Below are 15,442 nucleotides of genomic sequence, written 5' to 3'. Positions count from 1 at the left end.
GACATCAGTACATGTTATAGCTACACTGACAGAAAAACATATTTTGTGGGATTCTGAATAAGATACAGTACACTAAGTTTTGGATATTATCACGCAGTAATTCATTTGAGGCACTGAGAACCATGAAGTACATCATTGTCGATTAAGAGACTGTAGCATTTATGCATGCTTTTGACATCTATCGATCTTATAATGGATCAGGTTTATCTGTTCTCGTGTATATGAACTTTCATGAAAAGTTGTCTCACTGATTTCTCTGAAATTCACTTAAATATGGGGGTCGAAGACGGTGTGCTTTCTGGTCTTATGGCTCTCAGAGTCTCATTTGCATTCTAGTCGGGTGACCACGTTGACAGACAGTACTACTTGAATTTAATCATTTCCGCAATCGGCAGTTTGTATTTGGAGTTGGTTGTTTACTACGTAGGAATCGGCTTGTGCAGGATCAACATAAACTCTACTGAATCTGCTTTAACTGCTAAGAGAAAAGAAAATTACCAGAGAAAGTTAACCGCAAAGGAACTAAGGACTGCCAGAGCAAATCTATTGTCTGAGAAAGTGACGAAATCAAATAAGAATGACTACAAGCGAACACTTAACAAAGAAGTGAATAATAAGCTTATGTTGTAGCGTGGGTGCAACGTAAGAACATCTGATTTTCAGCCGGAAGTTAATACGTTCTTCTTCTTCTGCTTCGTTAGTACCCTTCAGGATCACGTCTGGCTTGTTTTCCACGTGTTCTTTCTTCCCAATAGCTCTTCACTCTCTCGCTTCTTCTGTTTCTTTCTTCTTCTATTAAGACAGCTTCGATTTTAGTGTCCGGCCACCTGTGACCATCCACCAACCCTTTATACTTCTCCCTATCCTGTACTACTGCCTGCAGATTCCTTTCTTTTATTCCTACAGCCTTTCAGTCGTCTCTCACTTCCTTCACCCAGTTGTTTCCCGTAAGGCACGTTGCATTCCATATCTTCTTAGTCAATCTCTCCTCGTTCATCCTCATGATGTGCCCAACAAATCTTAACCTTCTCCTCCGTATCTTGTTCGATATGGGTTCAATATTTTCATACAGTTCCTGTCGTGTTCTGTGTATCCAGATATCCCCATGTTTTCTGGTGCCCCATATGCCTCTCAGAATTTTCCGTTCCTCCTCCTCCTCCAACCGTATACAAGCTCTCGTGCCGAGTGTGATCGTTTCCGATGCATACACAGCAGCATTTCTTCCAGTTGCTGTGTAATGTCGCAATATGGCATTCCGTGACAGATTATTCTTGCCATATATTGTTTCCATCGCATACCGAAGCTTCTGCAAAAGCTGTTCCCTGTCTACTGCGCTACTGTTGCTCTATATGCCACCAGTTATCGTCTCCCCCAAATAACAAAAACTGTTGACTTTCTCAAGCACTTGGCCATTTATCTTCCAGTCAGACGCAATGTTCAATGTGTTGGTCTTCTCATATGCAATCTTCAGTCCGACCTTTTCTGCTGTTTCGGCTAGATATTTTCGTGCTGTCTTTGCCTATTGTCCTGCCTCATTTAAGAGTGCCACGTCATCTGCGAATCCCAGGCAGTCCACTGTTGCATTATGTTTACCCTTGTACCCCATTTGCACTCCTTTGATCTTCATGTTACTATTTAGTTTTCTCCACTGTCTCACTCCTTCGCCCAAAACCAGGTTAAATAAGACTAGTGACAGTCCGTCCTCTTGCCGGACTCCTGTTATTACTTCGAAGCTGTCTGCCTGATCCTGGCAGTACCGTCGCTTAACGTTTCCTTTATTATTGCATGTACTGTAACATTCAGTTAATTTGTTAAATAATGCTTGTATCAGGGATCTTGAATATTTGTCCGAAAAATTTAAAAAGCACGAAAACTCCTAGTTGCACAAAAATGCGGAACGGCGAGAAGTGAAAGGTTAAACATTATTTCGCTCTTTCCATAAACTGTACTGAATGATGTACAAAACAACAAAATTCCACAAAACAATTATTTCTTTTTTCAGGCAGGTTATGCATATTATTATTATTATTATTATTATCTTATTACTGACATTTTTTTCTCAGACTGTTAAGTCTGGTTAAAAATGGAACGTGACGCGGACCTTGATCAAGCGTGACTTCCTTGTAACTGTATGGTATATGTTATATTGCATTTAGGAACTTTCGGGTAATTGAACATGTATCAATAATTACAGATTTTTGTAGTTGTATATATAAGTTTGGATGTAGCTGTATTGCATTGATGTACTGGTGGATATTGTGAGGTATGACTCCTGAAGTTGATAGTATAATTGGTATAATGTCAACTTTATCCTGATGCCACATGTCCTTGACTTCCTCAGCCAGTTGGATGTATTTTTCAATTTTTTCTCCTGTTTTCTTCTGTATATTTGTTGTGTTGGGTATGGATATTTCAATTAGTTGTGTTAATTTCTTCTTTTTATCGGTGAGTATGATGTCAGGTTTGTTATGTGGTGTTGTTTTATCTGTTATAATGGTTCTGTTCCAGTATAATTTGTATTCATCATTCTCCAGTACATTTTGTGGTGTGTACTTGTATGTGGGAACTTGTTGTTTTATTAGTTTATGTTTTATGGCAAGTTGTTGATGTATTATTTTTGCTACATTGTCATGTCTTCTGAGGTATTCTGTATTTGCTAGTATTGTACATCCGCTTGTGATGTGATCTACTGTTTCTATTTGTTGTTTGCAAAGTCTGCATTTATCTGTTGTGGTGTTGGGATCTTTAATAATATGCTTGCTGTAATATCTGGTGTTTATTGTTTGATCCTCTATTGCAATCATGAATCCTTCCGTCTCACTGTATGTATTGCCTTTTCTTAGCCATGTGTTGGATGCGTCTTGATCTATGTGTGATGTGTTAGATGATACGGGTGCTTGCCATGTAGTGTTTTCTTTTTCCAATTTACTTTCTTTGTATCTGTTGATGTTATGTGATCTAAAGGGTTGTAGAAGTGGTTATGAAATTGCAATGGTGTAGCTGATGTATTTATATGAGTGATTGCTTTGTGTATTTTGCTAGTTTCTGCTCGTTCTAGAAAGAATTTTCTTAAATTGTCTACCTGTCCATAATGTAGGTTTTTTATATCTACAAATCCCCTTCCACCTTCCTTTCTGCTTAATGTGAATCTTTCTGTTGCTGAATGTATGTGATGTATTCTATATTTGTGGCATTGTGATCGTGTAAGTGTATTGAGTGCTTCTAGGTCTGTGTCACTCCATTTCACTACTCCAAATGAGTCGGTCAATACTGGTATAGCATAAGTATTTATAGCTTTTGTTTTGTTTCTTGCTGTCAATTCTGTTTTCAGTATTTTTGTTAGTCTTTGTCTATATTTTTCTTTTAGTTCTTCTTTAACATTTGTATTATCTATTCCTATTTTTTGTCTGTATCCTAGATATTTATAGGCATCTGTTTTTTCCATCGCTTCTATGCAGTCGCTGTGGTTATCCAATATGTAATCTTCTTGTTTAGTGTGTTTTCCCTTGACTATGCTATTTTTCTTACATTTGTCTGTTCCAAAAGCCATATTTATATCATTGCTGAATACTTCTGTTATCTTTAGTAATTGGTTGAGTTGTTGATTTGTTGCTGCCAGTAGTTTTAGATCATCCATGTATATCAAATGTGTGATTTTGTGTGGGTATGTTCCAGTTATCTTATTATTATTATTATTATTATTATTATTGTTGTTGTTGTTACTGACCACTGCTGAAGTTGTGTAGATATGTTGATAAGCATAGCCGTTGTGCAACAGACGCTATTAATTTAACACTCTCATATCTATATGAATTTAAAACTTAGTGAAAGCCCCGATGCATACTTACGAGCCGCTACTGGGTGTGGCCATTCTCCGTCTTAATGACAGCTTGAATCCTGCTGGAAACACTTCAAATGAGATGTGTGAATGTCTGTGATGGGGACGGCAGCCCATTCTTCCACAACAGCGGAAATCGAGGAAGGTAGTGATGTTGGACGCTGTTGTCTGGAGTGAAGTCGACCTTTTAACTCATCCAGAAGGTGTTCCAGTGGGTTCAGATCCGCTCATTGAGCAGGTAAGTCCATTCAGCCACAAACCATTGCCTCAAGATACTTGCTTTATGGCTGAGCGTACTATCATGCCGATACCAGCAGTCATCGTCTCCAAACTGTTCCCCTAATGTACACAGTACATAAAGCTGTAAAATGTGTTCATATGCTTCCATGTATAGCATTTTCATAAGGACATTAAGGAAGCTGTGCACAATCGACGAGAAAACTCCCGTTCTATAACACTATCTCCTCCGTACTTCAGTTCGTGGTATTGTCCAAAGATCGCGGTGCCACACCAACGTTGGCAATACACCTCGATAGCATAGACCTTATCGATATCTCGTTGCAATCCGCAACAACGAATGGGTCAACAACATTGAGTACGACTAAACAGTTATTCACATCTCCGACGAAAGACTACTTTTGTTGAGACTGAACACTGTACTTCAAGAGAACAACTTCTGTAATTAGTACAGCAAGTGAAACGTCAGTAGTCAATGACAGTTGTTAATTATGAAGCACTCCTGTGGCAAAGGATTGAATGACGGTAAGTAAATGTTTCCATCATTCATGTAAAAAAAGTGAACTAATGTTTGATATGTTGTAGTTCAGATGGGCCATCCCCCTACAGAAATCAAAGAAACTACAGTTATGTCTGGACGCTTGTAGTTTTGTCTGTTCATAGCCCACTGTTGGCCCAAAGCATGGTGGGAGTTAACGCTCTCCAAGCATTTGCCAGAACCAAATCCTTCCATCGCATTTCCACAGGCTATACCGTGATTCGTCACTCCAAATCGATTGTCCAGTAGCGTCACATATTACACCACTTTAAGAGTAGCGTAGCACTGATTACACTTTTTAACACCCTACACAAAATCATGGCGGTAATTTGATTGCCGGTAGCACTTTGTAATTAACGAGCGATACTTCCCGCTGAGTTCGTGACCCGCCAGGTTAGCCGAAAATAAAAATAAAAATAAAAAATTAAAATTGAATAAATAAAAAATCAAAAATTAAAAAAGAGCGGTAATGCGTTGCTTCCTGGACTCGGGTAGGCGTGCTGGCCCCAGATCGAATTCACCTGGCGGATTAACAACGATGGCCGGTGTGCCGGCCAGCCTGGATATGGTTTTTAGGCGGATTTCCACATCCCACCAGGTGAATACAGGGCTGATCCCACGTCCCAGTTCTGTTAACACGCCTCGTAGACATTTAAAACACGTTTGCACTATTTCATGGCTTACACTCGTCGCAAATGGGTGGGGTACACTGATTCCGTCCCGGGGGGGGGGGGGGGGGTATGGGGCGGCGGCAGGAAGTGCATCTGGCACCCCTTGAAATTAACCATGCCAGTTCGGTACTTAACCCTGCCGACCCTGCGCGCGATGCGGGACAAAGGCAGTAGCAAAAGACGAAGAAGACAAAGAACTTTCCACTGATTTCATGCAATTTTTATAACCACTCTCGGCAATGTTCGACGGTTCTTGTCCGTCACTATATGAGGGGCCCCTGATCTTGGCTTAGCTGAGGCTATTCCTTCGCGTTTCCATTTCACAGTAACATCGCCAACAGTCGACTTGTGCAATTTTAGCAGTGTTGATATGTCCCTGATGTATTCGTTACTCAAGTAGCATCCAGTGACTATAATCCATTCATCATATGAATAAACCTGATGTAAACAAACACAAACACGATGATTGGTAAGAAGCCATGGCATACGTACACTGGTGTTGCTACGTTCTTGCGAATAGGTCCTACTTATATATTAGATGTATTATTACTAAGTTACGTTAAATGAAACTTAAAGATATTCAAATGTATTAACAGCCATCAACGTTTTTCTTAATCACATTTTAGCTACGTAGTTTTTGTTTCAAAAATCGTGTACAATCACGGCCTCTCCAGCGTTGTGCTCTGATTGTCGCGATGTTAATGTGCAGTGTGAAAATGGCTGAGGCTGCTTTCTGTTCCATAGTGAAACACGCGTGTGGAATACGGTTAAAAATTGCCGAGAAATAGACTGTTCTTAACGTTTTTCATAAATTTACGGAGATAATCGGCTTCGAAGTTTTCCCAGCCACAGAATGCAATACATTTGATACGTATAATCACAACGTTGAGCAGAAGCCGGCAAGGTAGCTCAGCGTTTTTGTGAAAGAAAAGCGTGATCGGTCAGAGGGTTGGTTACTCTCTGTAACAAAAATAAACTGAGTGAACGAATCAACGAAGAACCTGAACGCGTGCCATCGGACGTCCGTCCCGAACAAATTCAACAAACAATGTAGAACAAAATGAGATCAACAAAACAAAAAAACAAAAAAAAGAAGTAGCGCAGTCGGTAGCGTAATGGACTGGTATCCAAAAATAGTTAATGATTCGTTGGTTCAAATTTACCCAGTATCACTTCTTTTATCGTTCAATTTGTAATACACATATCTCGTAATTATAAAACACATCATCATTTTTTATGAATAATGCACGTCCTCTTGTTTCTAATTACGTATTGGACGCGAAAGTCCCGTTTTCATTTCAAATACAGACACTTAATTATCCATGTTTTATGAAAGACTTTTCATAAAGGTTGCTTAAATTAAGAAAACATAACAATTTAATTTTTAAGGCAAAAATAAAAAACCAAATCCTCTTTATTTGGACTGTGTCCATCGTTTCATATCACAGTAATGGATAAGTATAGTAGAAACATAAAAAATAATCATTTTCATAACATCGAGCACATCATACAAATGCTGCATTTTTGCATTTTAACTGTACCATTACGATATGAGCCCAACAGAACTGGTCTGGAGCCAAGTTGCGGGATTTGTCCGAGAACTAACAAGACTGTTAGGCTGCCAGACGTACTGGAACTAATGTACGCAGCTTTTTCACGCATCACTGCCGAACGCTGGTGGGATATACACTCCTGGAAATGGAAAAAAGAACACATTGACACCGGTGTGTCAGACCCACCATACTTGCTCCGGACACTGCGAGAGGGCTGTACAAGCAATGATCACACGCACGGCACAGCGGACACACCAGGAACCGCGGTGTTGGCCGTCGAATGGCGCTAGCTGCGCAGCATTTGTGCACCGCCGCCGTCAGTGTCAGCCAGTTTGCCGTGGCATACGGAGCTCCATCGCAGTCTTTAACACTGGTAGCATGCCGCGACACCGTGGACGTGAACCGTATGTGGAGTTGACGGACTTTGAGCGAGGGCGTATAGTGGGAATGCGGGAGGCCGGGTGGACGTACCGCCGAATTGCTCAACACGTGGGGCGTGAGGTCTCCACAGTACATCGATATTGTCGCCAGTGGTCGGCGGAAGGTGCACGTGCCCGTCGACCTGGGACCGGACCGCAGCGACGCACGGATGCACGCCAAGACCGTAGGATCCTACGCAGTGCCGTAGGGGACCGCACCGCCACTTCCCAGCAAATTAGGGACACTGTTGCTCCTGGGGTATCGGCGAGGACCATTCGCAACCGTCTCCATGAAGCTGGGCTACGGTCCCGCACACCGTTAGGCCGTCTTCCGCTCACGCCCCAACATCGTGCAGCCCGCCTCCAGTGGTGTCGCGACAGGCGTGAATGGAGGGACGAATGGAGACGTGTCGTCTTCAGCGATGAGAGTCGCTTCTGCTTTGGCGCCAATGATGGTCGTATGCGTGTTTGGCGCCGTGCAGGTGAGCGTCACAATCAGGACTGCATACGACCGAGGCACACAGGGCCAACACCCGGCATCATGGTGTGGGGAGCGATCTCCTACACTGGCCGTACACCAATGGTGATCGTCGAGGGGACACTGAATAGTGCACGGTACACCCAAACCGTCATCGAACCCATCGTTCTACCATTCCTAGACCGGCAGGGGAACTTGTTGTTCCAACAGGACAATGCACGTCCGCATGTATCCCGTGCCACCCGACGTGCTCTAGAAGGTGTAAGTCAACTACCCTGGCCAGCAAGATCTCCGGATCTGTCCCCCATTGAGCATGTTTGGGACTGGATGAAGCGTCGTCTCACGCGGTCTGCACGTCCAGCACGAACGCTGGTCCAACTGAGGCGCCAGGTGGAAATGGCATGGCAAGCCGTTCCACAGGACTACATCCAGCATCTCTACGATCGTCTCCATGGGAGAATAGCAGCCTGCATTGCTGCGAAAGGTGGATATACACTGTACTAGTGCCGACATTGTGCATGCTCTGTTGCCTGTGTCTATGTGCCTGTGGTTCTGTCAGTGTGATCATGTGATGTATCTGACCCCAGGAATGTGTCAATAAAGTTTCCCCTTCCTGGGACAATGAATTCACGGTGTTCTTATTTCAATTTCCAGGAGTGTAGAACAGCTCGACATAACAGAAGAGGAGAAAATGCGGCGCCTGGTTGGCTTCGTGGATTCTGTTGTTGATAGGCTCGTTATCAGCGTATCAGTTGACACTTCCAGAACTGAAATGTATTTCTCGGTTTCGGATAAGGAAGGAGCTAAGAGATTACCGGACGACTTACTGTAATTAATACTTTCAGTGGCTTTAGTATTCAACAGTACGGTGAAACCCCTGCAGTATGCTTTTGCATTACACACAGCCCGCTTAGAAAAATTACCCTATGTTTATTTTCATGACTCTTGTTTGTAATAAGAATACTATGTCAGGTGAGAACGAGTGCATTTTATACTTTCCGTCTGGTCACCTAATACGCGCGCGGTAGTGCTGAGGTTTCTCCGAATATTATTTCATTCTCTTTAAAAATTAAATGTCAGCAAAGCTATTATGTTTCTTTGGTAGTCTCTTTTTACGTCTTGTCCAGCACTATCGCTCAGTCTATGTGTGGTGTCACCGCGAGACACCACACTTGCTAGGTGGTAGCTTTAAATCGGCCGCGGTCCATTAGTACATGTCGGACCCGCGTGTCGCCACTGTCAGTAATTGCAGACCGAGCGCCACCACACGGTAGGTCTAGAGAGACGTACTAGGACTCGTCCCAGTTGTACGACGACTTTGCTAGCGACTACACTGACGAAGCCTTTCTCTCATTTGCCGAGAGACAGTTAGAATAGTCTTCAGCTAAGTCCATGGCTACGACCTAGCAAGGCGCCATTAACCATTTCTAGAGAGTCTCACTTGTATCATCAAGAATGCTGTATACAAATGATGGATTAAAGTTAAGTATTCCAGCAGCTACGTACTTTTCTCTATAGCATTCATTCCGTATCCTGTTTCAGACTTAAGCAAGCCTGCGTGAATTAAACGCGTGCCTTTCGGTTACCCGTCACTGTGGACTGGCTGTCTTGTCAGTCCACAACACTATGTGCGTGTAACACAGCATAAAACGTATCCTTATGATCGTACTTGACTGTCCTGGTTACAGCTTGGCTTCCGTTCCACGCGAAAATCCAATGAGATTCAAACAGACGCGGAAGAATACATGGCGTAATATTTACATCACGCTTATTCTTATGATGAACAGAGTATTGAACACGTTCGAAGTCACTAAGTTCTCCCGAGCGAACCATACTGCTGTTTCTGCTTCTACACTGGCAACACAATAGACTCCGCTGTCTTTTGTTCTGGCAGTCTCTCTCTCGTAATATGTACAGACCAGTTCCGCGTTACATAGGACTGTCGGGATACTTTTGATCAAGCAGTATACTTTGTTTCGCAAAAGCGTGTCTAGAGATTGACGCAAAACACATGCATGCAAAATAAGGTTCTCTTCCCAAAAGGACGTCTATGGCAACAGTACACCCACCAGTGTTAGAATTCTTCTAACACTGATTCACACTGAATGCCAATGGAATAGAAGGCAACGAACCGTCAAATGGACGTTTTATCACTCTAGTCTGATGATCAACATAACGCTACTTCACTTATCCCAGTGCCGAACGAGGTAACGAGATACCGTCAGTGTACAAAAAGTCGGAATGTAGTGTCAGGATCAGTGTATTAGCAATGCCTTATTAATGGGTAAAGTAAAATTCATAAGGGATGTTCTTAACAAAGGTAGAATGGTACATTTTCTACACTATTGAGGCGTGAAATAATAGAGAGTCACACATCAAATAACGTTCATATTTACTTTATTCATTGTGTTTTGGTTTGTTTCTAAGAATGGTGCTAATATTATGTCATACATTTGGCAACTATATTATGGAAGCATGCCCAAAATGACACGTTACTTACACTGTGCTTTAGCAGTCTCAGCGTCCAAAAATCTTGTCACATGTATATGTGTGCCGTAGTACCACTATGATACGTCTTAAAAGACTTAATATCCTCTTATCACATCCATGAGCTATAACTAAAATAGAATGAATTATTTATCAATCTCAAATGTGGAACAATATCATGCAAAATAATAAAATTTTAGTAATGAATAGTTTCCTCAGAATCAGGTGACAAAGATTGCATAGCAGAGAACACGCACAAATCCTAAGACAATAGTTTTTTTTATATTTTTGATGTAAAAAGTAGAAGTTTTAGTATAAAAAGGGATATAGCATTGATTGATTTGCATAAAACAGTTTTGCAGAGGCACAGCAGACGACCATGTATTTGGCTCTGCGAACGATATTATAGGCCTACACCGTCCGTTTGCGTCATTCTGTTGTAGAATTATGGGACCTGTTTCATGATCAGTATTATGAACTTTTTATAGAAAGGAAAGTCACTTTTGTAGATTTTGTGAACAGTGATCTACCTCAACACAGCTCACTGCAGTTGTCCTTGTATTCCGGAGCGCCGTAGACAGTGGCGCCCAGGTTTTAGCCACCCACCTTGACTAACTTAGGGATCCGATACCTCTTCACAATGTCATTTAGTTGACGAAACACGAGCTTGCTGAATATCGGACCAGAAATATGACGGGCCTTGGACTTCAGGCAGATCTAACACATTTGCCTTAACAGGACGAAATCAACAGATACGCTGAAGAGCCAAAGAAACTGGTACACCTGCCTAATATCGTGTACGGCCCCAGCGAGCAGACAGAAGTGCCGCAACACGACGTGTCATGGACTCAACTAATGTCTGCAGCAGTGCTGGAGGGAATTCACACCGTGAATCCTGCAGGGCCCCCCATAAATCCGTAATAGTACGAGGGGGTGGAGATCTCTTCTGAACAGCATGTTGCAAGACACCCCAGATTTGCTCAATAATGCTCATGTCTAGGAAGTCTGATGGCCAGCGGAAGTGTTTAAACTCAGAAGAGTGTTCCTGGAGTCACTGTGTAGTAATTCTGGACGTGCGGGGTGTCACATTGTCCTGCTGGAATTGCCCAAGTCCGTCGGAATGCAAAATGGACATGAATGGACGCAGTTGATCAGACAGGATGCTTACGGACGTGTCACCTCTCAGAGTCGTGTCTAGATGTGTCACTCTAACTGCAAACGCCTCACCCCATTACAGAGCCTCCAGCAGCTTGAACAGTCCTCTGGTGACATGAAGGTTGTCTCCATACCCATACACGTTCACCCGCTCGATACAATTTGAAACGAGACTAGTACGACCAAGCAACATGTTTCCAGTCGTCAATAGTCCAATGTCGGTGTTGACGGGCCCAGGAGAGGCGTAAAGCTTTGTGACGTGCAGTCATGAAGGTTTCGCGGGTGGGCCCTCGCCTCCGAAAACCCAAATCGATGATGTTTTGTTGAATGGGTCGCACGCTGACAATTGTTGATGGTCCAGCATTGAAATCTGCAGGAGTCTGCGGAAGGCTTGTAGTCTGCCACGTTGAACGATTCTCTTCAGAAGTCGTTGTTCCCGTTCCTGCAGGGTCTTTTTTCGGCCGCAGCGATGTCTGAGATTTTATGTTTTACCGGATTCTTGAAATTCACAGTACACTCGTGAAATGGTCCTACGGGGAAATCCTCACTTCATCCGTACCTCGGAGATACTATGTCCCATCGCTCGTGCGCCGACTATAACACCACGTTCGCACTCGCTTAGATCTTGATAACCTGCGATTGTAGCAGCAGTAATCGGTCTCACAACTGCGCCAGCCACTTGTTGCCTTATTTAGGTGTTGCCGACCGTAGCGCCGTATTCTACCTCTTAACATATCTCTGTATTTGTATACGCATGCCAGTTTCTTTGATGCTTCAGTGTACAATGGCGTGATGCGACCGTTTTTCCGAAAACAGTCATGTAACAAACGCAGATTCGTTATGAAATACACATTTGGTCGGAATATCTAATTGACTATGAGGAAAATGATAAACAGCAGTACTAGTGATTGTTGGTAACTGACTAATGTAACATTACTCTTCACGTACTCTGGATTCAGATTTACATACCTTGCAGAAGTGAGAGAACGTTGTAAGCATTGTGGATGGTGCAGGAACAGGAAGGTTGGCCACCACCCTTAGAGCAACTTCGTAGAATGCCTCTCGAGAGAGAGGCGAGGGTTAACCGCCCACAGTCCGGCAGTCCTTTGTGACACGGCCCCGAGGACGCCTAAATCTTCGTGGACACAGAGATAGGACCTCCTGTGGCGGTAGCCCTCACCGCCAACATTTTACAGCCTAGAAAGAGAGAAACATTTTAAGAGAAAGCACTATTATGCATAAAAGCAGGAAGCAGAATCTTTCTCCAGACAGCATCCGACGGCCTAGATAAACATCTTGAAAGTGGAACTGGGTCCCACAGTTTCGGGCCTTTGAAGGCATGAGACACCACTAGACATGTCAGCTCCATAAAAAAAACGAATGATCACAAAACTTACGAATCGCCGGGATTAATTCACTTAAATAAACTAAAGTTCGGACAGAGATGTTTGTCTTTTCCCGCGAAAATTTCCCCGTAGGCCACACACAGAGGCAGAGGGAGGGAGAGGGAGAGAGAACAACTTTTTTCTCTTTGAGACAGTAAGATGAACGTTATTGGTCAACCAAATAGCGGAGAGCCCAGGTAAGGGGACTGGAATGTTCAAAGGGGCATTTTTATGGGTTTGCTCTCGGAAGACCTGGAGCCCGGCCAATATGAATTCATTAAGCAACCAAAATGTTGGACTGTGAGTTTTACTTGTAGTAAATATTTGAGCAGAAATCATTTCAACTCCATTCTGAACTGCTGGCCGAAGTGGCCGTGCGGTTCTAGGCGCTACAGTCTGCATCCTAGCGACCGCTACAGTTCGAATCCAGCCTCGGGCATGGATGTGTGTGATGTCCTTAGGATAGTTAAGTTTAATTAGTTCTAAGTTCTAGGGAACTGATGACCTCAGAAGTTAAGTCGCATGATGCTCAGAGCCATTTGAACCATTTTTTCCATTTTCTACTGCTACTTCATCTAGGTCTTCGGAACTCTCCATCACTATATCATGCCTCTATTGACCTTTTACCACCAGACCTGATGTATAGATGGGCTTTGAGAAATTTCGAGTTGATCCGCACTTTCCTGTTGGTTCTACCAATGACTCATTTTGCAACCACTTTGACCTCCATCTACAACATTATCATGAGATTGAGCCACAATTGTGAGACGAGGTATAGGCAGACGAATTTTATAGTATTTCCCTCATTTCAAGCTTCACTTTCAAGGCCTTCAGCTCCAGCAACGGGTGTGATGTATTCCTTTCGGTAGTACTATCCGTTTACAGTTAACATCATGACGATCACTGGGTACTTCACTATTGCAATTAATTCATTTGTGCAATTATTAGCATCTTTCCCCAGACCTCTCTTATCAGCTATGCCAAGGCCTTATTATATAATTATTCCCATTGCTTGTAATTGCTTCGGCAATAACTTTATCACAATGAATCATAGTAATTGCAATTTTTGTCTCGTTTGGTAGTCATAAGCTTCTTCATTCATTATTTTGGAGGTCACCCTAAATTTTGCGTCGCCTGCCAGGCTTACAGCTCAATAAAACTCAGGCCACACTGCAGTGATAATTTTTCGTGCATCTGAAGACAGTATTTGGGGTCGTTACTGTTAATAATACATATAGGTGATCTAGTGGGTAACGTTATAAGCTACATGGGACGTTCTCAGACGATGCTGCTACCAACAGAGAGGTTGCAACGGCTATAGAATACGAGTAGTGAAATACGGAAGATCTGCGGAGAAGCGATAATTAGCATAGGGACTGCTAGTTGGTCTTGAAGCAAATGTAATGCATACCGCATATATAGGCGAAAATGTTCAGTGCTGTTCGATTATGCTGTTGGTGCTAGATCACCGAAAAGAGTACCAACTGCGAAATGCAAGATTAACCTTGCGGAGCGATCTAAATTGGAAAAAAAAACACATAAAACTGACTATAGGATTTCAGCGTGATATTCATTGGAAGAATCTTGAGGAAATGTGTTTCAACCACAAACGAAGTGGCTCACAGTATATTTGTAATACAAATTCCTCAATATTTCTCATTATTTTGTGCCTCTATCAGGTTGGAATAGTGGAAGAGATAGAGAAGCACCAACGAAGACCTGCACATTTCGTCATGGGTTCAAATGGCTCTGAGCACTACGGGACTTAACATCTATGGTCATCAGTCCCCTAGAACTTAGAACTACTTAAACCTAACTAACCTAAGGACAGCACACAACACCCAGCCATCACGAGGCAGAGAAAATCCCTGACCCCGCCGGGAATCGAACCCGGGAACCCGGGCGTGGGAAGCGAGAACGCTACCGCACGACCACGAGATGCGGGCAGTTTGTCATGGGATCGTTTAGTAAGCGTGTGACCGCTACGCAGCTACTCAGCAGCTTCCAGTGGCAGGAGCTACAAGGGACAATTAGTATCATGGACAGGTTTTAAATTCGTAATCCCGACAGCAGACGTTCCAAAGAGAATCAGGCAACGTATTACGGTGTCCAGCAGATGTCTTGTGAAATAATCACGACGACAAATTAAGAGGCATTAGAGCTGATATGGTGGTTTATCGACCGTCATTCTTTCCATGATGATGAAGAAATTGATGAAATGTATGATGAGATAAAAGAAATTATTCAGGTAGTGAAGGGAGACGAAAATTTAATAGTCATGGGTGACTGGAATTCGAGAGTGGGAAAAGGGAGAGAAGGAAACATAGTAGGTGAATATGGATTGGGGTTAAGAAATGAAAGAGGAAGCCGTCTGGTAGAATTATGCACAGAGCATAACTTAATCATAGCTAACACTTGGTTCAAGAATCATAAAAGAAGGTTGTATACATGGGAGAATCCTGGAGATACTAGAAGGTATCAGACAGATTATATAATGGTAAGACAGAAATTTAGGAACCAGGTTTTAAATTATAAGACATTTGCAGGGGCAGATGGGGACTCTGACCACAATCTATTGGTTATGAACTGTAGATTAAAACTGAAGAAACTACAAAAAGGTGGGTATTTAAGGAGATGGGAGATGGATAAAATGGCTAAACGAGAGGTTGTACAGAGTTTCA

The sequence above is a fragment of the Schistocerca cancellata genome, chromosome 3, assembly GCF_023864275.1.
Source record: "Schistocerca cancellata isolate TAMUIC-IGC-003103 chromosome 3, iqSchCanc2.1, whole genome shotgun sequence".
NCBI lineage: Eukaryota > Metazoa > Arthropoda > Insecta > Orthoptera > Acrididae > Schistocerca > Schistocerca cancellata.
The sequence above is the reverse complement of the archived record's forward strand: the minus strand, read 5'-3'. Positions refer to the sequence as shown.